Here is a 26,809-nt window from a genome sequence, read left to right as displayed (position 1 = left end):
TAAGGCTGTAAGGGGGTCTGGGGGAACTCAAACTGAGCAGTGAGCTGGTTGTTGCTGAGTAAGTATTGTTTGTGATGGGGTGGTAAATGGGCGGATTGCACTTGTTCTGCTTTTGGTGGAAAGGACATGAGCTGGGTAATTTTTCACTTTTTTGATTAGCTAAGAACATAAAAAATAGGGGCTGTAGACCATTCAGCGCTTCAAGCCCACTCCACCATTCAATGAGATCATAGCTGATTTACTTCATCACCATTTTCCTGCACTATCCCCATATCCCTTGATGTTTTTAATATGTAGAAATATATCAATCTCAATCTTGAACATACTCAACAACTGAGCCTCCGCAGCCCTCTGGGGCAGAGAATTCCAAAGATTCGCCAGCTTCTTGAGTGAAGAAATTCCTATTCATCTCGGTCGTATTTGGCCTGCCCATTATTTGGAGACTGTTCCAGCCAGGGGAACCATTCTTCCTGCATCTACCCTGTCAAGTCCTGTAAGAATTTTGTATGTTTGAATGAGATCACCTGACATTCTTCTAGACGCGAGAAAATAAAGATGCAGCCTATTTAATCTTTCCTCATAGGACAATCCCCCCCATCCCAGGAATTAGGTTGGTGAACCTTCGTTGCACTCCCTCTAAGGCAAGTATATCTTTCCATAAGTAAGGAGGCCAAAGCTGCACACAATACTCCCAAGGCTTTATATAATTGCGGTATTACATCTTTATGTATATAGTCAAATCCTCTTGTAATAAAAGCCAACATACCATTTGCCTTCTGAATTGCTTGCTGTACCTGTAGGTCAGCTTTCAGTGACTCAAGAACAAGAACACCCAAGTCTCTTTGAAGTTCAACATATCGCAGCCTTTCACCATTTAGGAAATGCTCGTATTTTTGTTTTTTACTACTGAAGTGAATAACCACACATTGCTCCACATTGTATTACATCTACCAAATTTTTGTCCACTTGCCTAGCATCTCCAAATCCCCTTGAAGTATCTTTGCATCCTGCTCACAACTCACATTTCCACCTAAAATGAAAGCAAAATACAGTGGGTGCAGGAAATCCAAAATAAGAGTCATACAGACTCAAAATGTTAACTCTGTTTCTCTCTCCACAGATGCTGCCAGGCCTGCCGAGTTTTTCCAGCATTTTCTGTTTTTATTTTATACTTTCACCTAGTTTTGTGTCACCTGCAAACTTGGAAATATTACATTTAATCCCCACATTCAAATCATCAATATAGATTGTGAATAGCTGGGGTCCAAACACTTACCCTTGCGGTACCCTACTAGTCACAGCCTGCCAACTTGAGAATGACCCATTTATTCCTCCTCTGTTTTTTGTCCGTTAACCAGTTCTCAATCCATGCCAGTATATACCCCCAATCCCATGTGCTCTAACTTTGTTTACTAACCACTTGTGTGGGACCTTACCAAAAGATTTTTGAAAATCTAAATATACCACATCCACCGATTCCCCCTTATCTATTCTGCTAGTTTCATCCTCAAAAAACTCCAAGAAGTCTATTGAAACATGATTTCCCTTTCATAAACCCATGTTGACTCTGCCCAATTCTACCATTATTTTCTAAGTGTCCTGTTATCATATCATTTAATATAGATTCAAGCACTTTCCCCACAACTGATGTTAGGCTAACAGATCTGTAGTTCCCCGTTTTCTCTCTCCCTCCTTTCTTAAATAGTGGGGTTACATTTGCCACCTTTCAATCTGTAGAAACCATTCCAAAATGTATAGAATTTTGAAAGATGACCACCAGTGCATCTGCTATCTCTTTAACCACCTCTTTCAACACTCTGGGACATAGATCATCAGGTCCAAGGGATTTAAGTCCCATTAATTTCTCTAGTACTATTTATTTTTAAACTAATATTAATAGCTTTCAGTTTCTTGTTTACACTAATCCCTTGAATTGTCCAGTATTTCTGGGAGGTTTTGGTATTTTCCTCCGTGAAGGCAGACACAAACATTGTTTAGTTTCTCTGCCACTACCTTATTACCCATTACAAAATCTCCTGACTCTGTTTGCAATAGACCCACATTTGTTTTTGCTAATCTTTTCCTTTTTACATACCTTTGGAAGCTTTTACAGTCACTTCTATGTTTCTCACTAGTTTACTCTTATATTCCATTTTTCCTTTCTTAATCTTCTTCTTTGCCCTTCTTTGCAGAACTCTAAAGTGTTCCCAATCCTCAGGCTTACCTTTATACACCTCTTCCTTCGATCTAATACAATCCTTGATTTCTTTTGTTAGCCACGATTGGGACACTTTCATTGCTGGGTTTTTATACATTAAAGGAATGTATTTTTGATGTAAACTATGTATTAGTTCTTTAAATGCTAGCCATTACCTATCTATCGTCATACCTTCTAAGGTAGTTTCACAATTCACCATAATCAATTTGCCCCTCATACCTTGATAGTTTCCTTTGTTTAGGTTTAAGACCCTAGCTTCTGAATGAACTACATCATTTCCAAACTTAATGTAAAATTCTATCATTTTATGGTCACTTGTTCCTCAAGGCTCCTTTACAACAAAATTATTAATTAGCCCCTTTTCATTGCACAATACTAGGTCTAAAATAGCGCACTCCATAGTTGGTTCCTCAACATGCTGCTCTAGAAAATTATCTCACATACATTCCAAGAATTCATCCTCCACAACATTAGTAATAATTAGGTTTACCGAATGTGGCATCAAGGAGACCTAGCAAAACGGGAGTCAATGGGAATCGGGGAAAACTCTCCACAGGTTGGATCCATACCTAGCACAAAGAAAGATGGTTGTGATTGTGGAGGTCAGTCACCTCAGCTCCAGGACATCACTACTGGGGTTCTTCAAGGTAGTGTCCTCAGCCCAACCATCTTCAGCTACTTTATCAGTGACCTTTCTTCCATCATAAGGTCAGAAGTGGGGATGATCGCTGATGATTGCACAATATTCAGCACCATTCTCAACTCCTCAGATACTGAAGCAGCCCATGTCCAAATGCAACAATATCCAGGCTTGGGCCGACAACTGACAAGTAACATTCACAGCACACGTGTCAGGCAATGACCATCTCCAACAAGAGAGAATCCAACCATCGCCCTTTGATGTTCAATGGCATTACCATTGCTGAATCCCCCACTATCAACATCCTGGGGGTTACCATTGACCAGGAACTGAACTGGCCATATAAATACTGTGGCTGCAACAGCAGGTCAGAGGCTAGGAATTGTACAACGAGTAACTTGCCTCCTGACTCCCCAAAGCCTGTCCACCATCTACAAGGCACAAGTCAGGAGTGTGATGCAATACTCCCCACTTGCCGGGATGAGTGCAGCTCCCACAACACTCAAGCTTGACACCGCCCAGGACAAAGCAGCCTGCTTGATTGGCACCACATCCACAAATATTCACTCTCTCCACCACCGACGCACAGTAGCAGCAGTGTGTACCATCTACAAGATACACTGCAGTAATTTACCAAGGCTCCTTAGACAGCACCTTCCAAACCCACAACTAGTACCATCTCGAAGGACAAGTAAAGCAGACAGATGGGAACACCACCACCTGGAAGTTCCCCTCCAAATCACTCACCATCCTGACTTGTAAATATATCACCGTTCTTTCACAGTCACTGGGTCAAACTCCTGGAACTCCCTTCCTAACAGCACTATGGGTGTACCTACACCACGTGGATTGCAGTGGGTCAAGGCAGCAGCTCACCACCACCTTCTCAAGGACAACTAGGGGTGGGGAATAAATGCTGGCCCACAGCCAGCGAAGCCCATGAATGAATTTTTTAAAAACCCGATCCATATATAATTTGAAATGCCCCATGATTACCGTATTACTTTTGTTACACATGCTTCTAATTTCCTGGTTTATACTGTGATTTACATTACCACTGCTGTTTAAACAACTCCCATCAATGTTTTCTGTCTCTTGCTGTTTCTTAGTTCCACCCACACTGATGCTACATTTTGATCTTTAGAACAAAGTCATCTCTTACTACAGTACTAATGCATTCTAATTCGGTGGGAGGTGGTGGCACAGTGTTATTGTCACTGGACTAGTAATCCAGAGACAGAGGGTAGTGCTCTGAGTACCTGGGTTCAAATCTCTCCACAGCAGGTGGTGGAATTTGAAATCGCAATCACATCCTCCTGTCCCTCAACCTAAGGGGTGAGATTGCCTTCTGGAGCAGAAGTACATAGGTAAATTTCCCCCTCCCTGATGCATCGCAATGTCTGCAGCTCAGCCTGCAGCTCATTAGCTCGGAGCCAAAGCACCTCAAGCCGCAGACACTTACTACAGATATGGTTGTCATGGATTGTGGTGGCACAGAGGAGCTCCCACATGCTGCAGCTGCGGGACATCACCTGTCCTGCAATCTTTATTGTGTTACTTAAATTTATTTTTCTTCATTAATTTATAGTTCCCCTCTTCACCGAACCCCCTCACTCACCAAGCTCCTGGCTTCACAATCAGCACACTCAATGCAGATGGCAATGTTGTAGCTGGACTGGACAACTTGGCTAGAAGCATTGTTAGTTCTGGAGCACAAGTTTTCAGCAGTACAGCTGGGATACCCATAGTCTTTCCTGTGTCAAGTGCAGTCATTTCTTGGCATCACATTGAGTGAACTAAATTGACTGAAGACTGACAGCTGCGATGATAGCGACCTTAGTAGGAAACCGAGATCGATCATCCACTTGGCACTTTTGGCTGAACATGGCTGCAAACATTTCAGCCTTGTCTTTTGCACTTGTACTGGACTCCGCCATCATTGAGAAAGGGTATATACATGGAGGCTTCTCTGCTCATTAGTTGTTTAAATGTCCACCAACATTCATAACTCTATGTGGCTGCAGAATTTTGACTTTGGGATCACTTACCTCTATCATGTTTTGTGGTTTCACAGGTTAATATCTCATTTTTAGGTACACCTGGTGCTGCTCTTGGCATGGTCTCCCAAAGTCCTCATTGAGCCAGGGTTAGTCGCCACAAAGTTTGAGTGCTGGTCGCTCTGATCAATACTAGCATGGACAGATGGATCTATGACAAGTATTGTCAAATGGATTTTTCTCTCATGTTTGTTCTCACCACCCTTCTGCAAGCCCAATCTGGAAGCTATGCCCTTCAGGACTTGGCCAGCTTAGAAGTACTGATGCTGCTGAGCCTTTCTTAGAAATGGATATTAAATTCCTCCTCACAGTACACTTTGTGCCCTTTCTATCCTCAGTGCTTCTTCCAAGGAGTATTCAACATGGAGCAATACAGATTCATTAGATGGGGGAGGGCAGTAGGTGGAAACCAGCAGGAGGTTTCCTTGCCGATGTTTGACCTGATGTCATGAGATTTTATGGGGTCCAGAGTCAATGTTGAGGATTGCCAGTAACATTTTTCCTGGACAGTATATCACTGTGGTAGGTCTGCCCTCAGATGTTGGCTGCAAGTTATGATTCTTTGAGTATGATTGTCAGGCTGTTGCTTGACGAATCTGTGGGCCAGCTCTTCCAATTTTGGCACAAGTCTCTACATGTTAATATGGAGGACTTTGCAGAGTCGACTGAGCAGGATGTATCTTTGTCATGTCCAAAGCCAAAGCTTCAGTCAATGCCAGGTGCCCCATCTGGTTTGATTATTATTGTAACTTTTGAAGCCGTTTGGCCACTTCAGAGCACAGTTAAGAGTTAATCACATTGCTGTGGATCTGGAGTCACATATGGCCCAGAACAAGTCAACACCAGGTACAGGACATTAGTGAACCAGATGGATTTTTTATGACAATCTGATATCTTCATGGTCACCATTAACAACACTAACTTTTTTATTCCTGATTTATTCTAAGAGATGTTGATTGCCTGCATAACACACTGAAGCCACCACTGGTCGCATTCCAATCTTTCTCCAGGTTCAAGGGATGCTCCTTCCAAAGGCAGACTTCCTTTACCAGAATTACAATGTTCCCTCTGGGATACTTTTAAAGCTGGTTTCAAATTGCATTCTATACCAGAGCCTGGCAGGATAAAATTCCATCCTGTCGAGAAACTCCAGTTTTAGTGCCTTGGTATCATCATTCTCCAAATTCCAGAGTGGATTCAGGTGCCCAACGTAAGTAAGTTTGTCACTCTGCTTTATAAAAATGCTTTGGCTACATCGGCCACTACTCAACAACTTGTCATTCAATGGCAAGATTTAGGGTCATAACAAAGAAACTGCTTTGCTATATGAACTAGGTACAGAAATCGCACACATGCCTGCACATGCATTTCTCCATCCTTCCTAATACTAGGTTGATTTGTAAGATAAATATGAAAATAAACTAACAAACCTATTTATTGTAGTTAATAAATGAACATATTGTAGTTATCAAATGGGAATAAGCTAGTTTCGCATTAACAGTTGCACATTAATTTTCAGTATTTCAGTGATTTGTCACTATTTATTGATTTTTTAAAAAACTCAGCATTAATCACACTATCTTAAGAACTGTTACACCTCCCTGCCCTTGCTCCTATCAGGGCCTGCATTCCTCTCAATGGCCCACCCAATGCCAGTTTCCACTGTTGATGCACTAGATCAGGGATCCCTCTCTCACTATCAGTCATGATGGTGGTCCCAGCCAGTTCTCCAAGCCACAAACCATCCTGACTTGGAACTATAATAACCATTACTTCACTGTTGTTGGATCAAAATCCTGGAACTCCCTCCCTAACAGCACTATGGGTGTATCTACACCACATGGGCTGCAGCGGTACAAGGCAGTGGCTCACCACCACCTTCGAAGGCAAATAGGGATGGGCAATAAAGAGGCTGGCCTCGCCCCATTAAAGAATTTTAAAAAGTAACAGATTCATAAACCGGGGCATTGAAGGGTCATGAGGACTCGAAACGTCAACTCTTTTCTTCTCCGCCGATGCTGCCAGGCCTGCTGAGTTTTTCCAGGTAATTCTGTTTTTGTTTTGGATTTCCAGCATCCGCAGTTTTTTGTTTTTATCTCATTCTTGAGATGTCAGCTGTTAGTCAGTTTTTGCTTATTTTTAAGGCTAATTTGCATGTTCCCATTAGCTGCACCAGCCCTGCTTTGGGGGCTGGCAGTGTGTTCTTACTGAGCAGTTTTATTCAGAAGGGTAAAACCACAGCAGTAATGTCAGTAACAATGGCTCAAGTCTAGACTTTTCTTGCTCATTACAGTTTCAACAGAAAGGCAGGAGGTTTTTTGCAGTAGGGGTCAAAATCCAAGAGATGCAAAACTTTAAACATGATGAAGTGCCCAGATTGCAACTTTGAAATTCACACTTAATATATGTCTGCGTTTTGCATGTATTTTGTGAGCAGCCAGTTCTTGCAGTATAGATACTACCGCAGGCTTTTGCAAACATTAGCTTTTTGAACAGAGAGCAGCAATAAAGATGCGCTGATCTGTACTAATTAATTCCGTTACGAAGAGTAGTTAAACATTAACATTGCTGCCACCATTCTCCAATGTTTTTATGCCATTTTGGGTCAACATTTTTACAGGTTTGTTTATTAATCCGCTCAAGAAGTCAAAGATTTTCACAATTAGTATTGAGAGTTCAATTCCAACAGCAGATTTCCGCTTTAGTTTTCAGTCGTAACTAACTGTAGAGGTTGAAGATACTCCTTCCATAATTGGTTTTGGTTAGAGTTGCTTACATGACATTGAAACAAACTGTTCTTAAATCAATATGGGTCTAGTTCTGTGACCGTCTTACCTTGCTTGGTGGTGATAATTTCATCCTGCACCTGCACAATATTTTACAATAGCTTTTACCATTATTAATCATCTTACTAGGTCACTAGTCTTCAACCTAAGGCACAGTAAAATTTACAAGGGATCTTCTTGGAACAGGAGCAGAAGTTGAAGTGCTCAATGCAGGATTAGTTTCAACTATGGTTTCAAACAAGGTTATAAAGGTTTGGAGAAAAGATGAAGTAAATCAGAAAGCAGTCAGGAGGTGACGTCAATTGTGAGATTTCTTTTAAAAAAAAGTTTAAAATTATGGGAGGCAGGGAAACCTGGAGGTCAGGAATTCAAAAGCATTGAAATTTAGGAAAAGCACAAGTTAAAATAGGATGCAAAGAGAGTCATGACTCCAGGGAAAGGAGTAGCACTCAGCAAGGCACTACTATGTTTGGTGCTTCTGTCATTCAGGGGCAGGCGGCCAACATCTTTACATTTGTATTGTTGAAGACAGCTTCCTTAACATGTCAACAGAATTTGGAAGGCAACAAAAATGAGAAACTATTATTCTGCTTCAAGGAAAAAGAACTGGCTTGCCAATTTGAAGGCAGGGAGTCAGAGCACAGGTATTCTCTGGCTAGAGGTGATAAACATACAAGTACATTAACATAGCACACAGAGCTTTGATATGAGCAAAGTTCAGAGGAGCACCACCTATAGTTTCAGCAGAATCAGAACAACAAGGTAGATTCTGATGGATAAAGACGGTGTGGGAGGTGAGAGAAGAATTAAGTATCTCATAAGATCCTTCTATAACAAAATCCTGTTCCCCTTTTTTTAAAAAAACTGTTGCCTGTCACAATCTAATCAACAGCATGTTAATCATGCAGCCAGCATTCAAAGTAATGGATTGGTGCAACGATGATAACCAATCCGTATCGTGCTAAAAACTCCTCCCTCTTCTGAGCAAATTCTCAGAAACAACTCCTAAGTCAACTGCTGATGTCGACTGCAGCTGCCAGCTAAGGAAGTGCTGCTTGCTTGTGACACAACCAGCTTTTCTGGGCGAAAATACAGCATGTTGCTGATCGGTGAAAGCAGTGTGTGAATTCACATCAAACTCAAATGTTTTACCAGCATGGTGCTACACGGAATGACTAATCACAAAGCTTGCTGTCATTCCACATCATAGTGATGCAAGGTAAGGTGTCCATTTTAAAACTCAGTTTTTATACTCCATCAGTCTCATCTCTGAAAGCTGGGACTCTTGCTAAAACTACAACCGTAGTGTGGCATGGATCCATTTAAAGTCAATGAAATGATCAAATGGGAATGTTGTACATTAGAAAGTAGGAAAACAGCACGGATACATTAAGTTACTGCTGTGTCCATGCACAGCAAGTGAAACGTCAAAGCGACAAGGCCAATTCTACTCAAGAACATTTCATTTCACTACGAATCTGAAATGTGCCACATTAACCTTTCTTACATAACTGCATCAGAGATATAAGTATATTCAGATAGAAAGGAAACAAGATTTAAAAAGAGTTATTTAGACTTCACAAATAATTCAAACTTGTGTAAAGTATACACTAAAAACCATAGCTAGCACAGGAACAAAGTCTGCAGTTCTGTTGCCTCAAGCATTTCCAAAACAAATAAATTCAGCTCAAGTCTACATAGTGCAAACATGTTGTTTCAAACCATTTTTTAAAAATATCAGCGCTGAATGTACAAACGTAAAACAGGCATCACTGTCTTTGCCTTCAAAGTGTACTGTGCTTTGAACTCTGAATGTTATAAGAAAAAAATTGTTTGCCTTTTCCACGTAGCTTTTTCACCCAGAGAGAACTGCAACAAACCACCGGTGGCCAGATCAGTTAGAACATTCTTTCAACAGTCAAAAACCCTTCTTCACAGTGCAGAAGCTTATAGCCCTTATCCGTCTAATGATTTTGGGAAAAGCATATTACAAATGCCACAACCCGACAACAGTTTTGCCCATCAACAATTCAGACTGGACTGCAAAATGATATAAGGGCCCTGAATCTGTAAGAACATAATAATAGCATGGAATGACAGGGGTCACTGAATCTGGAGAAGGCAGGTTTTCACTATTGAGCAATTCTACAAAAGTGAATGCACCAATGCCTGAAACGGAGTCAAGGCACTAGATCATGACCTTAAAGCTGCCTTCACATTATCACAATACCTCCACTTTATATCAGAACAACATCTAATTGTTACAGTTAGATACTTCTCTTCAATAAACACCACATATAGTTCAATAGTCCACCTCAAGGAAAAAATACATGTTACAAGTATACTTCAATAAGATAGGAAACATTTCAACTTCTGATGTAGACAGAGGTAAGAAACTGTGGTTTCCATCCGCCTGCTATATGACAGCGCCCCTCAAAAAAGTGCCTTATTTCTCTATGACCTTCAGATAGTACTTGCTGCTAAGAGGCATAGCAGCTCTAATGCAGTATCAACCAGGGTGATTGCACTGGAGGGGGTGCAAAGGAGATTCGCCAGGATGTTGCCTGGGATGAAATATTTAAGTTATGAAAAAGGTTGAATAGACTTGACAAAAACAGAATTACCTGGAAAAACTCAGCAGGTCTGGCAGCATCGGCGGAGAAGAAAAGAGTTGACGTTTCGAGTCCTCATGACCCTTCGACAGAACTATTCTTCTCCGCCGATGCTGCCAGACCTGCTGAGTTTTTCCAGGTAATTCTGTTTTTGTTTTGGATTTCCAGCATCCGCAGTTTTTTTGTTTTTATCTCTGTGTTGAATAGACTTGGGTTGTTTTCGTTGGAGCAGAGAAGACCGAAGGGCGACCTGATCGAGGTGTACAAGATTATGAGGGGCATGGACAGGGTGAATGGGGAGCAGCTGTTCCCCTTAGTTGAAGGGTCAGTCACACAGGGACATAAGTTCAAGTGACGGGCAGGAGGTTTAGAGGGGATGTGAGGAAAAACTTTTTTACCCAGAGGGTGGTGACGGTCTGGAATGCACTGCCTGGGAGGGTGGTGGAGGCGGGTTGCCTCACATCCTTTAAAAAGTACCTGGATGAACACTTGGCACATCATAACATTCAAGGCAATGGGCCAAGTGCTGGTAAATGAGATTAGGTAGGTAGGTCAGGTGTTTCTCACGTGTCGGTGCAGACTCTATGGGACGAAGGGCCTCTTCTGCACTCTGATTCTGTAACCAGGGGTGTTGATGAGGATAATGCATTTGATTTGGTCAAAATGGACTTTAGCAAGGCTTTTGATAAGGTCCCTCATGGCAAGCTGGTCAAGAAAGTGGCAATGTTGGATCCAAGGCAAAGTGGCATGTTGGATCCAAAATTGGCTGAGAGGCGGGAAGCAGAGGGTGATGGGACAGGGATGTTTCTGCGATTGGAAGTTAGTTTCCAGTGGGGTTCCGCTGGGCTCGGTGCTGGGGCCCTTGCTGCTTGTGGTGTACGTAAATGATTTGGACTTATATGTAGGGGGTATGATCAAGAAGTTTGCGGATGACACAAAAATTGGTAGGGTGGTAAATAGCGAGTAGGATAGCCATAAACTGCAGGAGGATATCAATGGATTGGTCAGATGGACGAGTAGTGGCAAATGGAATTCAACCCAGAAAAGTGTGAGGTAATGCACTTGGGGAAGGCTAACAAGGCATGGGATTACACTATGAATGGTAGGACCCTGGAAAGTACTGACGATCAGAGGGACCTTGGTGTACATATCCAGAGATCCCTGAAGGTGGCAGGGCAGGTGGATAAAATGGTTAAGAAGTCATATGGGATACTTGCCTTTATTAGACGAGACATAGAAAACAACATCAGGGTGATTATGCTGGAACTGTATAAAACACTGGTTAGACCACAACTGGAGTACTGTGTGCAGTTCTGGTCACCACATTATAGGAAGGATGTGATTGCACTGTAGAGGGTGCAGAGGAGATTTACCAGGATGCTGCCTGGGCTGGAGGGTCTGAGATATGAGGGAAGATTGGATAGGCTGGGGTTGTTTTCCTTGAAGCAACAAAGATTGAGAAGGGGCCTGATAGAGGTGTATAAGATTATGAGGGGCCTAGATAGGGTGGATAGGAAGGCATTTTTTCCATTAGTAGAGGGGTCAATAAGTAGGAGCAGAGATTTAAGATAAGGACTAAGGTAGAAGGCTAAGAGGCAAGTTGAGGAGAGTTTTTCACCCAGAGGGTGGTGGGTGTCTGGAACTCGCTGCCTGAAAGGGTGGCTGAGTCAGAAACTCTTGTAACATTTAAGAAGTGCTTAGACATTCACTTGTGTTGCCATAGCCTTCAGGACTATGGGCCAAGCACTGGAAAATGGGATTAGTGTAGTCAGATCTTTGTTGGCCAGTGCGGACACAGTGGGCCAAATGGTCTCCTTCTGTGCTGTAGACGTCAATGAGTCTATGAACACATTCCAGGACAAAGGAAAGGTGGGCTGTCAGGGAATTTGTTTGAGGTTATGCTTCAGTTATACAGGGCATCGGCAAGACCACATCTGGATTACTGTGTACAATATTGGCCTCCTTAATTAAGGAAGGATGCAAGTGCATTGCAAGCAGTTCAGAGAAAGTTGACTAGACTAATACCTGAAATGGGCAGGCTGTCTTATGAGGAAAGGTTGGACAGGCTAGGCTTGTATCTGCTCAAGTTTAGAAGAGTAAGAGGTAACTTGATTGAAACATATAAGATCCTGAGGGGTTTTGGCAGGGTGGATGTGGAGAGGATGTTTCCTCTTATGGGAGAATCTAGAAGGGTCACTGTTTAAAAATAAAGACAGATGAGGAGAAATTTTTCTCTGCGGATTGAGACACTTTGGAACTTTCTTCCTCAAAAAGCATTGGAAGCAGTCTTTAAATATCTTTAAGGCAGAGGTAGATAGACTCTTGATAAGCAAGGATATGAAAGGTTATTGGGGGTAGGCGGGACTGCGGAGTTGAGTCCATGATCTTATTGAATGGCGGAGAAGGCTCAAGGGGCCAAGTGGCCTACTCCTGTCCCTAGTTTGTATGTTCATATATTATTATGGAGCATTATTATAAACCCTCTCAGAAGGGCAGTAATAGCAATAGTTTTGAAGTATGTAAAGAAAACCAGAGGCAGAGATGGGGAACATGATGATCATCAGCTCAGACAGGTCAAAGGAGAAAGTGGTGAGCTTGACATAAGGTTAGTGGGGGTACATTGAGGAAGAAGTGTGAAATATACGAGGGGTAGAGTACCTAAAAGGTGTACAGCTGGGGCTAGAGCGACCTGAGGAGGTAGAGGCGATAGATTCAATGCCCTGTGTTTTGGGGCTTATAAAGTCTCATGGACTCTTCACATTTGGTGTCTGAGGCAATGAGTATTTAGAGGATGAATGGGAGGCTGATTAGAAGAAATGGATAGTGATGGTAGAGACACCAATTTCTCTCCATCACATGGCTGACCCATGTTGAAACCCTCCAACTCTTAGCACCCACCGCTGGTGTATGTTAGAAGGACTTACAAGTTGATACTCAACCTGTTTGGTTGCATTACGGACATACCTTCCTTGGCCATCAATTCCTGGAGTGGGACTTGAACCTGGAGCTTCTGGCTCAGAGACAGGGCGCTACCACTGCGCCACAAGAACTTCTTTAGTGTAAATGACAGTGGGTTAATTTAATGTCAAAAAGAGATCAGATTGGGAGAAAAATAAAGGCTATAGAAAAGTTAAAAAGTGGCTTTTATTTTTATTTTCACATTTAAAATGTTCAACAATTAAAGCCTGAAGGAATAAGACTCAAGACCAGTACTGTAGATGGCAGTTTATGAAGGTCAACCTGATGCCAAAAATCAAGCTTTTGCATTTATTTGTTGTATTTTTCCGCTATGAAATGCTATGCTCACATTAGTATTCGGCCTCAAGTTTTCATCCCAGAAATGCATGTTTTACTTACCTTACACTGTAAGCTGGTGCATGGGATCAAGCAGGCAATACAGGCTGGGCTGCCAAGGTGCGCCCACACGGGCTGGGCTGCCAAGGTGCGCCCACACGGGCTGGGCTGCCAAGGTGCGCCCACACGGGCTGGGCTGCCAAGGTGCGCCCACACGGGCTGGGCTGCCAAGGTGCGCCCACACGGGCTGGGCTGCCAAGGTGCGCCCACACGGGCTGGGCTGCCAAGGTGCGCCCACACGGGCTGGGCTGCCAAGGTGCGCCCACACGGGCTGGGCTGCCAAGGTGCGCCCACACGGGCTGGGCTGCGAAAATGCACAGGAATTTAACATGCCCATATACAGCAGACCGCACATGGCATGGTGAGTGAGAAATAGAAACGGGTCCTCCAGCAAGATGAACAAAGTAGCAAGTTGTTTTCAAGCTAACAGTTGTAGGAGTTGCTAACCCATCAAATAACCACGATGCAACGAGAAAATTTGGGGCTAGTAAAAAAAACTGGTGTGAGAATGAGGGGAAGAGAATCCGCTCTGAAGAAGATACCCAAGACCAAATGCACCTTGACAACAGGCACTGGCCAGTTCTTGAGTAGCATGGGTTGGAATGAGTCCTCAAAAATCAGTGGAATGGTTACATCATCACCAGAAATGCAAATACACTTAAGCGGGCCAAATCAAACTCTGAGTTCAGCAAAGGTTTCAAACCAATAGCTAGTTGGTGTAGCCGCTATAGGGAAAAAAACAGGCTTGCATTGCAGCAGGTGACCAAGATTGGTCGGAGACTACCAAAAGACCTCAATGTCAAAACGTCCAGCTTCCAGCAACTCATCATTCAGGCAGAGGCAAAAACACGAGTACCCATTATGTCGCATCAGCAACAGCGATGAAAGCCTCTGAGTTTCAATATGCCCAGCAACCAAACTGTAGCATGGAAAGGTTCGAAAATATTTCTAGTGAAAATGACAGGACATGAGGAGACAAGATGCACAGTGGTACTAGCCGACATGGCTGATAGTACATAATTAAAGCCTATGGTAATTTTCAAACATAAAACCATGCTGAACATCAAGTTCCCTGCAGGAGTTTTTGTGCATGTCCAGGACAATAGCTAGTTGGATTAGGAATGAGTGAAGTTATGAGTTGATAATGTATAGAATAGGCGTCTTGGTGGCGTACGTAAAGCATGCAGCTTACTCATGTGGGACATGTTCAGATCCCATATAACTGACGAAATTAAGAGATGCCGGTGAAGAAATAACAGCCACATTGCAGTTACACCAGAGTTTAATGTCTGTAGTTCAACCTTTGGATGTGTGCCCCAGCAAACCATTCAAGGATCATGTTCACGCCGAATGGAATAGGTGGATGGTTGACAGAGAGAAACATTTACAAAGAGTGGCAATGAGTATTGATGTTTTGTGTGGCTTCATTGGCAAATTGTGGGACACTATTAATGTACCAAGTGTCAAAAGATCATTCAAAAAATAAGAATATCCAAGTCAATGGATGGAGATGATGATGATGATCATTTGTTGTGGAAGGATAATACTAAAGCAAAAGCACCATACCTGATCCAGAGTGGGATCCTCACAATGATGTCATAACCAAGCTGACTCAGAATGAGTTCAATGAACTCTTTGCATCTGATGCAGAAAACAAGAATTTGACGGTTTTAAACCACTTTGATTGTGGTTGAAGGTACCTTTGTACAATTAATTAATTCAATAAACTATGCCACATTAATTTGAATTATCATTATGCTTCTTTTTCACATTTCAAAATGGTGGTCAGCCACACCGGCAATTTGCATTTTGTACTCGACATATAAGTCGACCCCTTTTTTGGGAGGATTTCTCGAGGTTTCATAGATTGACTTCCACGCTGTGATCCATGGTAATAGTTAATTTTCAATGCCAGAGTTTCACTGCCAGTAATTAAAGGCTACTACAGCATTAAAAGAATCTGATCACTAATCTAGGATTAATTAATATGCGAAGATTTTAAATGGCTCCAAAAGACTCCTTTGTCATTTCAGATCAGCTCTAACTTTCTGTGGTGAGTTCAGTTTGTATATTATTTAGTTTATACAGCAAGTTCACACTGCTCAATTCATTTCAACTGTGAGCAAGATAGTGAGATGCTGTTTTTGTGAAGCTAATAGCAGAGTATCACATCTCGAATAGCATCTTTTGAATTTGTGTTTAATCGTGAATTTGCCTTCATTAGAAGTTGCTGTAGCATTTGTGAAGATATTATTTTGACAGCAAACTATTGGCTATTATAACGCATCAGCTCTGATGATGCCACCTTCAACAACAATAATTCTCCAATGGCCTCCTTTAGCCTTAGCCAAGGTTTCTCCTCCATCGTAGTTCAAAGGATCCTTTAATGAACCCATCCCATTTCCCATGTGTTTGCCCTTATTCCTTCTCCTCCCTTGCAGAAATGTTTTTTAAGGTCCCCCTTAGCCTTAACTTCCACCGCCACCAGCTTTCCCATTCAAAGGATTGCCTTCTGTCACTTCCACAGCCTCCAGAACAATCCCATCTTGTCCACCCCTCCATTCTCACTTTCTGATGAGACTGTTTCCTGTGACATTCTGATTCATTATCTCCATCGCTCTTATTACCTGCTCTCCTACTTCAATACTTCCCACGCAAGTGCACAATATACAATAGCTACTCATTTACCATCTTCCACACAACTATGCATGGTGGTGGGAACACCACCACCTACAAGTTCCCCTCCAAGCCACATACCATCTTAACTTGCAGCTATATCACTGTTGCTTCAGTGTCAGTGAGTCAAAATCCTGGAATCCCCTTCCTAACAGCACTTATAATAGTACCTGCACCAGGTGGACTGCAGTGGCTCAAGAAGGTGGCTCACCACTTCTTTCTCGAGGGCAACTAGAGACGGGCAACAAATTCTGGCCAACACCCACATCACACAGAAGAATAATAAAAAAAAACATTATTCCTGCATGAGACAGCAATTTATATATAGCTCTGCCAAACTGGTATGCTGCGTTCACTGCTCATTATGTAAGATGTACAGCACAGAAACAGGCCATCTGGGCCAACCAATCTTTCTTCCCAGGACAATCCCACCAGAAGCTGCTAAAGGAAATAGTCACAGCCCCATTACTTGACATATTCAAGACTCATCTTTAGATTATTTCCATTTAAAAGATTTCATTATCAGGACTACAATTTCAGCAGGTCATGCCTGGTTTAGCTAGCGCTACCCACATAAATATTGGCTATATTAGGATAAAAGTCTGGTATGCTGACACAATTAAAGCAAAAGTAGAAATCAGTTCATGCCAGAGTTTATGCTCTAGTCGAGCCTCCTCCCATCCTTCCTCATCTAAATCCATCATTGTAACCCTCTAACTTAAGTGAAGTGCAGGAAATAACTATGGTTTTCAAACAGAGACCAGATATTTCTATTCTGTTTAAAGAATTATATATTTAGAAGGAGTATGTAGAACACATGAACATATTTAGGTGGGTAGAATTTAAAGGAAAATTGATTACTTGGGCTTAATAACTTCATAACTTTTGTTTTCAGTGTGTTCAACAATGCAGTTGTTAACTTTGGATGTTCCCAAACATCATGCAGAGGCAAAGCTGCAGTAACAAACATAAGAAAATCTAATCAGCAGTTAGAATCAGTGTAACTGATTCAATTGGGCACTAATAATGACTATTTTTCTTTCCGCTTCCACCAGCATTGTCTTTAACATCCAATTATTGCTAAAGTGTTTGGAAGTTTATTAAGGGGTAAATGATTAACTTATTTGTCATTTTGACCTGGAGTTTGTGGTCAGCAGAGAAACAAAAACACTCGCTGATCTCAAAGCAAGTCTCATTGGAAAATCGAACAATCTGACAAGCATTTTGCCTCTATCACCATGCAGTGATGCTGCAACTGACTGCAGCGCTCTTTATTGGGGGTTTCACAGTGTAAGACTGCAGTGATGGCATAAGACTGCCCAAGCAGCCCTTCATTGAAGGATTTTCAGTCACCCAACTGAAATAAAACCACTGAGAAATGTTTACATTGAGCAAATTAAAGATAGAGGCATACATACGGGATGAAGGTAGATGCTAAAGTATTGTGAAGAAAATTCTTAAATTTAAAAGAAAAATTAGCTTAAAAATCTATTAAACCTTTAGCAACACCCCAAAATTACAAAATTATCGTATCAACTTTATTGTTCAAATTTTGCTGATCACATCACTTTTAAAAACTAAATTACACCTGACTGAACAAGCTGTAACATTTCATGTGGTTTCTAACAATGATATGAGGTGGGAAAGTGGAAGCTCTGTCTGATTTCAGTGATGGCTAGCACTGCGGGATGTCCACAGTGCAGCCCATGTTGGAGAACTGAGTGGCAAACCGCAACTTCAGGATTTCCATGCTCAACAGCACATGCCGGATATCCTGAAGTTACCATCAGTTTCAGAGGAGTAATTAGGGTGAACACTGGCAGTCACCGTCAATTTTCACAACCCTCAAAATCCAGGCCAATGTGCTATTTACTTTTCAGGATACTTCATTCAGCTAATATAATTTAAAACAAATATAAATTCTCAGAAAGGTTTTGTTACATTTTAGTATGATAAAGTGCTAATAAATGCCAGTACTAATACAATCAGTTATTTAAAAAATTAGGTATATGGAAGTAGACAATTAGAAAGAGAAATAGACAGATTAAATGAATGGACAAACCTGTAGCAAATACAGTTCAATACAAGGAACCATGAGTTCATCTACTTTGGATCCAAGAAAGACCAATCAGATTATTTAATGAGAAACTACAGAAGAGGTAAGAGATTTTAGTATCCTGGCACACAAATTCATTAAAAGCTGATGCACAGGGACAGTAATCAAACATGTTTAATAAAATGTTATAATCACAAGATGCTGCAATACAAAGGGGAAGAAATTATACTTTAATTGTACAGAGAATTGGTCAGACCTCATCCAGAGCACTGTATTCAGTTCTTGACACTAAACCTCAAGAGAATCTAATGCTTTTGGAGGAGATATAATGCAGATTCACCAGGATAGCACCAGGGTTTAAAGACTGTAATTATGAGAAAAGGTTGCATAAACGTGACTTGAATTTTCTTGCGTTTAGAATGCTGAAGGGTGATTAAATTGAGTTGTTTAAAATGATAAAACAATTCAAAGTAGAAACAAAGAATATAACTCCTCTATGGTGGATTTTAGATCAAGGGGGCACAATCTTAAAACTAAAGCTCTACCATTTAGGACTGAAATCAGGAAGCATTTTGCACACAAAAGGTAGTGGTAATCTATAACCCTTCGTGTGGCGGTGAGGTGAGGCCATGCGGGGGTTTGAAAATGAGGGCAAGATTTTTAAAATCAAGGAATTGCTGGACTGGGAGTTAATGTAATGATCTGGATGAACAGTGGAACAGGCTCAAAAGGGATGAATAGCCAATTCCTATTCCCATGTGAGTGAGTGCAGGGGAGATGGGTGATGGGACTTGTTAATATACAAGTACCAGAGCTGTGGATGAGTTTAAGTTTAAGGAGGGTGCAAGGTAGGAGACAGGCCCAGAGTGCATTGGAATAATTGAGCTTAGATGTAAGAGATGGATGAAGGTTTCAGCAGCTGAAGCAGGGGCAAAGATAGGCAACATTACAGAGGTAGAAGTGGATGATCTTGATCCTGGGGAGGATATGGGAAAGGAAACACATCACAGGGTCAAACAGAATGCGAAGTCTGCAAATGTTCTGCTTCAGCCTCAAAAAGTTGCCAAGGAGAGGGTTGGAGTTTGTGGCTAGGGAATGGTGCGTGTAGTGGGGATCAACAACAATGGCTCAGTCTTCCCAAAAGTTAATTGGCAGCGTGACAAATCAGAAGCAGTGGATGGGTTCAGGATGTTGTGGTGAATGAGAACAGTGTGCAGTCAACATCTATGTGGAACCTGATGTGATTTCAGATGGTGGTGCTGAGGGGCAGCATGTAAGTGATGAATTAGAGGGAGCCAAGATAAATTTTTTGGGTCTCCAGAGGCAAGGAAGAACAGCTGTTGCTGATGTTTCTTTGGCCGCTAATGGATATAAATAGACCCAAATAAGTGCAGTCCCACCTAATTGAGCAATGGAGGAAAGGCGTTGCAGGGGGATGATGTGGTCAACTATGCAAAAGCTGCAGACAAGTGGAAGAGGATGAGGAGGGACAGTTTACCACAGAGTAAGAATATCAAGGAAAATGGATCAAAGGTGGATAAAAGGAGCCGAAATATATATTAGCCACAAGCTAAAACAGGCTCAAAGAGCTGAAAGGCCTACCCTTGTTTCTATGCAAAATACGAAATAGGTGGAATAAAATAACTTTTCTTTTGCTATGCTCCTTAAAGTAGGAATGTCTGTGCTATTTAACAACAATTGACCACCCTATTTTAGAATCAAGTAATTTATGTACATACAGCATTGGTCAGATGCAAAGTAACCTTTTACAGTCTCAACAATGAACCTTCAACAGTAGACTGTCCTGCACAAATCAATGTAACATTTTTCACTCCAACACTAATTATTCATTAGTCACAGTATTTTACAGGACACATGGAGATAATTGTCCATGAAACCCATGAGGGCAATGGTAGCATAATGGTAATGTTACTGGATTAGCATTCCAGAAGCCTGGACTAATGCTTCAGAAGTACAGACTCAAATTCCACTACAAGAGCTGGGGAAATTTAAATTCAATTCATTAATAAATCTGGATTAAAATGTTAGTCTCATTAACTACCGGATTGAAGCCTGGACTAATGTTTCAGAGGTAAAGATTCAAATTCCACTACAAGAACTGAGGAAATTTAAATTCAATTAATTAATAAATCTGGATTAAAATGCTGGTCTCATTAACTACCAGATTGTCGTTTAAAAAAACTCTGGTTCACTAATGACTTTCGGGGAGGAAATCTGCCATTTTTACCTGGTCTTATCTTTCCACGTCTTTCACTTCACCAAAAGAATAAAGGGAGAGGTTTGGAGAAATTTCTTTGCAAAGAACATTAATATATGAACTCCTGTGCCAGAAACGGCAGTGGATACAAGCTTTGTAATGGAATTGCACAAATATTTGGGAAAACGTAAAAGGTTACGGGGCAAGTGCAGGGGAGTGAGACTTCACTACATTTACTCCTCTTTCAGATTCTCATCAACTTCTAAGAATCCTCCAATCCATCAATCCATCCTACTGATATTTCTGTCGCACTTTGCTAATTCTAGCTTGAACTAATCTTTGTTAAGAATTTCTCTTCTTTACTCTATTTTGTTTGACCATTGTAACAGACATGAGGTTTAATTCCCTTGAGGATTGTAAGATCATCTGGACCCTGTCAGAATCATTCCATTGTCCCAGGACAAACATACACCTATGCTATACTATTACTTTAATCTCTCTTATGCCCAGTCCCCTACTCCACTGGAAATTTAATCACCACACCCTTTTCAAACTACCTCATTCCCATACTTATTTGAGACCGCTGCTAATTCCCCAATTACTCATCATTTTAAACACCCTAGTCTGATTCAAGACAGTTTTAATATGGCCTTGCTGGTTGCTAAACCAGGAGCTCTGCACTCAAGCGCTCCAGTTAATCAATCAGTCATTATCTTGGACATCTCAAATCTTTGACCATGTACAGCATGTCAATTTATAAACTACTCATACAGCCTCCTACTAAAGCTGTTTCTCTCAAATTATCCACATGCTGTACTTAATGGCTTATCATAGACTTTAACTCTATTAACTCAGGAGTCCATCAGGATGCTGTTGTATAATATAGCCTCTTCTTCATAGCACTGACATCTTTCAACAAACAAGCAATCCTTATCCAATGTCCAAATCAGGATGACTCTTTTGCCAATGCTGAAATAGCCATTACACCAAGTAATGTCATTTACCGAAATACTGCAATGGCTGCAGTCTTTACTAAATGAGCAGAAACAGTGATGGTTTCACTAAAATCTGATCACTTAATGTTGCATTCAGATGGGCTCCCATAGCACTGACTATTTTCCAAGCTGTAACTTCAATTATGCACACTAAACGTGATGTTGCAACTTTTGCAGATCATTGGCAATTTCAGTTTGTTTACAAGAAAAGTCTCAATTGCTTTTAATCCAAAGAAAAGGGAATTCATTTTACAGTGCTCATATACCTATCCAAAACACTATGGAATTGTTATTTTTCCAGGTAACGTTCTGCCGATACATTGGGGTCAACCTTTTTAACTTGCTTTGCACAGGCTCTGTCATTACCTGCAACCTCATGGTGGCTTTGGCTCCAAGAGATTATCCTGGATTTTGATATACTTTCTTGGGACACATAAGGCTGAAAACTAAGTTTCGCATTCACTCTTGTTTTTGCAGAGATCTGTAAGCCCCATGCCAAGGCACTGTACATTCATTTTACAGTATGAATGTCTTGAACAGGGAGTTATGGGTAAGATGGTCACAGAGCTGGGTGGGAGTCAACAGCATATTCACGCAAGTTCTGTCGAAGGGCCATGAGGACTCGAAACGTCAACTCTTTTCTTCTCCGCCGATGCTGCCAGACCTGCTGAGTTTTTCCAGGTAATTCTGTTTTTGTTTAGCATATTCATAAACTTGATCAAAATGGAACATTGGATAGTAGAGGATACCTGCAGAGGATGCATGGATTGAGGGTGAGCTTTTCAGGAGGAATGTGATGACTTATTTTGTAAGGGAGTAGGGTGATGGCCACTGAAAGGGAAATACTGACCATATCAACTAGAATGGAGACCAGCTAGATAGTGGTTAGGCATTGGGTCAGAGAAGAATCAAGGTAATAGCAAGAGTGTCAAAAACAAAATTAATTTGGAAAGCGTGGGGAGCAAAAGATGGAGCTATTATCTAAAATAAGAATTCAGAACTAGACTGGTAGGATAATAGGAGCTTTGGAGCAGAAGAAAGGAAAGTGATTTGGATCTTCAAAGCAAAGAAATCCACAAGCTTGTTTCCACATTTGGGATTTGAAAGGAAGTGGTTTAATGAGATGGGTGGTTATGAGGGAAAAAGAAAAAGAGCCTGGATTGCGTGGCTTCCAGAATGAACCGGAGTAGTCAGTTTTGGCTGCAGAGAGCAATGTATTGCATGATTCAGCATGGTTGCACGTAAATATTTTTATTCATAGAAGACTAAATTTTGAGTTGAATTGCACATCTAAAAACAAGGAATTCATAACATGTTTTCTAAAGCTGAGGGTATCCAGAGATACTTCTACCACCTCCTGCTTCATTTCTTCTCAGTCTTATCAAACTTGTCTCTTCCATGACACCCCAACTATTTGCACTCTGGACCTTGCAAAAGCAGTTCTGTCCTTGGCCCCATGCTCACAGACAACCTTATTTCATCCTGACACTGGTCTCTAATTCCTTGCAAAACCACCATCATCACACTCCTTTGACTCAGGCAACCAGTCCTCCTGAAATACTCTCCATAAATGAATGCACCATGCTACCACTTTGTCTTAAAAACCCCTTAAGGGCCTGTGTCTGATAACCCCCTCCTCCTTCCATGAAATTTCTCTCCTTGATCTACTCATTAACAACCTCACGGTCTTAAATGCTCAGAGATTTTTTTTCTTAAAGAATGCTTTCTGGATGCAAATTGCTGTAGTGGCAGAACAGTTTCACTTCCAAGGTTATATAGGAAGGGACCCATTCTGCCAGCAATATTTGATGGGCTTTAGCCCTTAGTATTGTACTAACACTTTTACTGATTGCAGTCACTGTATTTTAGGGCTATAATACACTTCAGTAGTAGGTTTAAACAGATTCGACTTTAGGACCACTTCTCAAAAATAATTAATTCAACATTTTTAAAAAATTTGTTCAGTGTTTCCTATTTGTAAAGGCATCCTTATCCCAAAATTACGAGCTTCAGCATCAGAAGATACTTAGAGAAACTATGTGCTTGTGTGGGAGGAGCCTGTATGAACAACGAAAGATCATGCTTGTGAGATCATTCTTACAACTGCACGTATTAATTCAGCTCTTCCATGTAACCACTACAAACTCAGTCAAACAGATTGCATTCCTCCTGGCTTGCCTCTTCAATGTTTTAATAAAATATTCCAAAAATGACTAATTTATTTTTAAGATGTTTAACTAAGACAGAAATTAAATTTCTGAACGACTAGAGCACCCCCTCCTGATTGTTATCAGTGTTTCTGGCCAGAAAGTGAGTGACTGCACATTGAACGACAGCTGGGTCAGGGCACACAGGACAACTGGCTGTGGCACTTTCATTGTCTGCCAAACCAACGTATAGAGTCACATACCTCCAACAGCTACTTGACTGAGGTACCAGATGGCAACTAGAGTCCATGAACCCATACTCCTGGAGTCAGCACTTCCAGTTTAAGAAAGGGGAGCAAATGCCAAAAACATTTCAGAGGCTCACCATTGTCTCTCTTTCAAAATACCTGTGAGAAAGCAAATCAGCAGGTTTGTGACACAAATCCTACAGGTGCTCAGGGTCAACTGGAAGGAAGACATCAGGTTCATGTAAAGATTTAGACAAATTTAATACCTATGCTCATTTCTAAGCAGCAGGAAAGCTGTGTGAAAAGTTCAATCAATTTTTGTTTTTCAAACTCGAAAAGATTATGTAGCCAAATAGGGAAGAGAGTCTAGAGGGGACCAACACTAATGCACTGAACAAGTTAATCACCTGCCAGCTCTCACCCAGTTGCATCCCCTGCAACAGTCATTAAGCAGATGCCTGTGCTTCTGAAGAGTGCTGAGCAGTTCATGTTGGGACCCCGACAGGTTAGATTATTGCAATCCATCATACACAGTGCTCAGACTATTCCCAATATGTGCAGTAATAACATCAACACAATGTTATTATATCCAAATCCAAATAATCCAAAGTTACTTGAAGAACAAATCATGAAAGCAAACTCAGGAAAGCTTGAGCTTATGTTTCAAGTAGTAGGGGCCGTGAAGATTTGCCGGACAATGCTGAATGGTAACACACTGGCAATATTTCTGTCGCTTAAGATTATAATCAGAGGTTGCAAATGAGTTCATACACTTCAATCCAAATTACTAAATTATATTTACTGTAATTTCCTGCTAGTACAAATATGACATAGAACGCAGCTCTTCACAGCTAAGAATTCAGTATACAGTTCAAGAACAAATGCAACTTTAGGATAAAGGGTCACCCATTTAAGACTGAGATGAGGAGAAATTTCTTTAGAGTTGTGAATCTTTCAAATTCTCTACAGAGCTGTGGATGCTCAACCATCGATTATATTCAAGACTCAAATCAATAAGACTTGTGGACACCAAGGGAATCAAGACATGAGGGAATAGAATGGGAAACTGGAGTTAAAATCAACGATCAGCCATGATCTCACTGAATGGCAAAGCAGGGATTGTATGACCTACTTTTGTTCCTATATCTTATGTTATTATGTCAAATTATTTCCCCGCAGAGCAAAGGCTACATATTCCTAATCTCTATTCAATGCACATCCATCTTTCCTGTGCTTAGAAAAAATCTCTTTCCTCTCCACATAATAAATGACTCATCACAAGTAAGGGGAACTTATTTGTTGTGGCTGAAATGCCTCTTTTTCTAAAGAAGCCTTAGGGGAACAGAGCTACAATCTGAAACATTCCTTGCGCAAGATTGCTGATTCGCTCTTCCTTCCTAAGTGGCTTCACTTCCTTGATACACATTCAATATTGTCTCTATGGTTGCAATTTAAGTTCCTATCGAAAGTGCAGAGCTAAACATATCAAATTGTACAAGCACCATGAGGCTAGTGTTACAGATAGTTCCATTATGACAGTAAAGGAAAGGTTAGTCAGGTGGGGAGGAAATTTAGTGCTTTGGTGAAGGCCTTTGTGGGGAGGGATGGTTAACGCTGAAATGGGGCTTACTATGGTGGCTTAGTATTGAGGTGTGGGTTTTACTGAGGGGATTAAATTGTGTGGTCTAGTCAAGGGGTTACATTGAGCTTAATTTGCCACGGTGGCATTCTAGTGAGGGATCAATGACTAGGCTGGGCACAAGAGTTGGGAGGGGGCATTGGCTGCCATGAGAAGGGCCAAGGAATGGTACACCTGCATGACAAGATCACATCCATGTCTGTGGTGATCTAGGCCATGCCAGCTAGTGCCTTCTAACCATAACAACAACTTCATGAGTTAATGGCTAAGACAGTAAACCTGACAAAATCTGGAGTGCAGTCCCACCGGGCAGTTAGTGTTTCCCTCAAGTTAGCACTTTCTGACAACTCCTGTAACCACTAAGCCCCAGTCATATGAGCTTTAGTCTTTCTTCTGCATACCAGCTTATGATGCTACTCCTATAGATGCTAGGGAAGTCTGCACCCTCTAAAACCTGGCCTAGGCTATGCAGCAAACATAAAAAGGTAACCTTTTGGCTTGGAAGCTGGAATGTGAGGACTATACGCCTTGGCATGAAAAAAGCCCCATATTTCACAGCAAGTGTACATAAGGCGGTCCTGATTGACCGTGGAGTACACAAGATTGGTGTCAACATTGCTGCTCCACAAGAAACCAGATTAGCCTACACAGGCTCTACTCATGAGGCTAATTACACTTTCTATTGGTGTGGAAAGAGCACTGTAAGCATGGTGTAGGTTTTGCAGTGAGCAACCGGCTGACACAGTCAATTAAGTCACCAGTAACAACCTTGGAGCGCTTCATCTCCCTGCAGCTATCACCTGGAGGTGCAGTCAACATCATATGCACCCACGCACTAACGCTATGTGCCAGCATCTCCAACAAAGACTTGTTCTGAGGAATATTTAAAGTGCCGAGAGGCTATTCATCCTAGGTGACTTCAATGCATGAGTTAGGCAAGACAGTGATTTATGGCCAACGTTGCTCAGTCGTCATGGGGTGGGCAAGATCAACAATAATGGAATACACCTTCATGAGCATTGTGCCCTGAATGAACTCTGCATCATCAATGCCTTCTTCCAGGGCAGACATCACAAGGTATCATGGTGTCACCCAAGGTCTGGACATTGGCAACTAGCCTAGGTCATCATGAGAAGGTGCAATCTGCCCAGTGCTCTCTACAC

At 41.5% G+C, this 26,809-nt stretch overlaps 2 protein-coding genes across 5 annotated transcripts in view; one reads left to right on the top strand and one right to left on the bottom strand.

The window, feature by feature from the left end:
* The window catches only part of rtf2 (replication termination factor 2), a 171,458-nt gene that overhangs the window by 69,657 nt on the left and 74,992 nt on the right, over positions 1 to 26,809 (bottom strand). The window lies entirely within an intron of this gene.
* gcnt7 (glucosaminyl (N-acetyl) transferase family member 7) overlaps positions 8,692 to 26,809 on the top strand; it is a 38,653-nt gene continuing 20,535 nt past the window's right edge. Inside the window, exons 1-2 of one of the 4 annotated variants that reach the window (XM_041204079.1) lie at positions 8,692 to 8,920; positions 22,090 to 22,162. The gene's annotated coding sequence lies outside the window, so the exon portion shown is untranslated. The other 3 variants (XM_041204077.1, XM_041204076.1, XM_041204080.1) reach the window with 3 other exon arrangements.

This window comes from Carcharodon carcharias, chromosome 14 (assembly GCF_017639515.1).
Source record: "Carcharodon carcharias isolate sCarCar2 chromosome 14, sCarCar2.pri, whole genome shotgun sequence".
Taxonomy (NCBI): domain Eukaryota; kingdom Metazoa; phylum Chordata; class Chondrichthyes; order Lamniformes; family Lamnidae; genus Carcharodon; species Carcharodon carcharias.
Note: the sequence above shows the minus strand (reverse complement) of the source record. Positions and strands in the feature narration are given on the sequence as shown.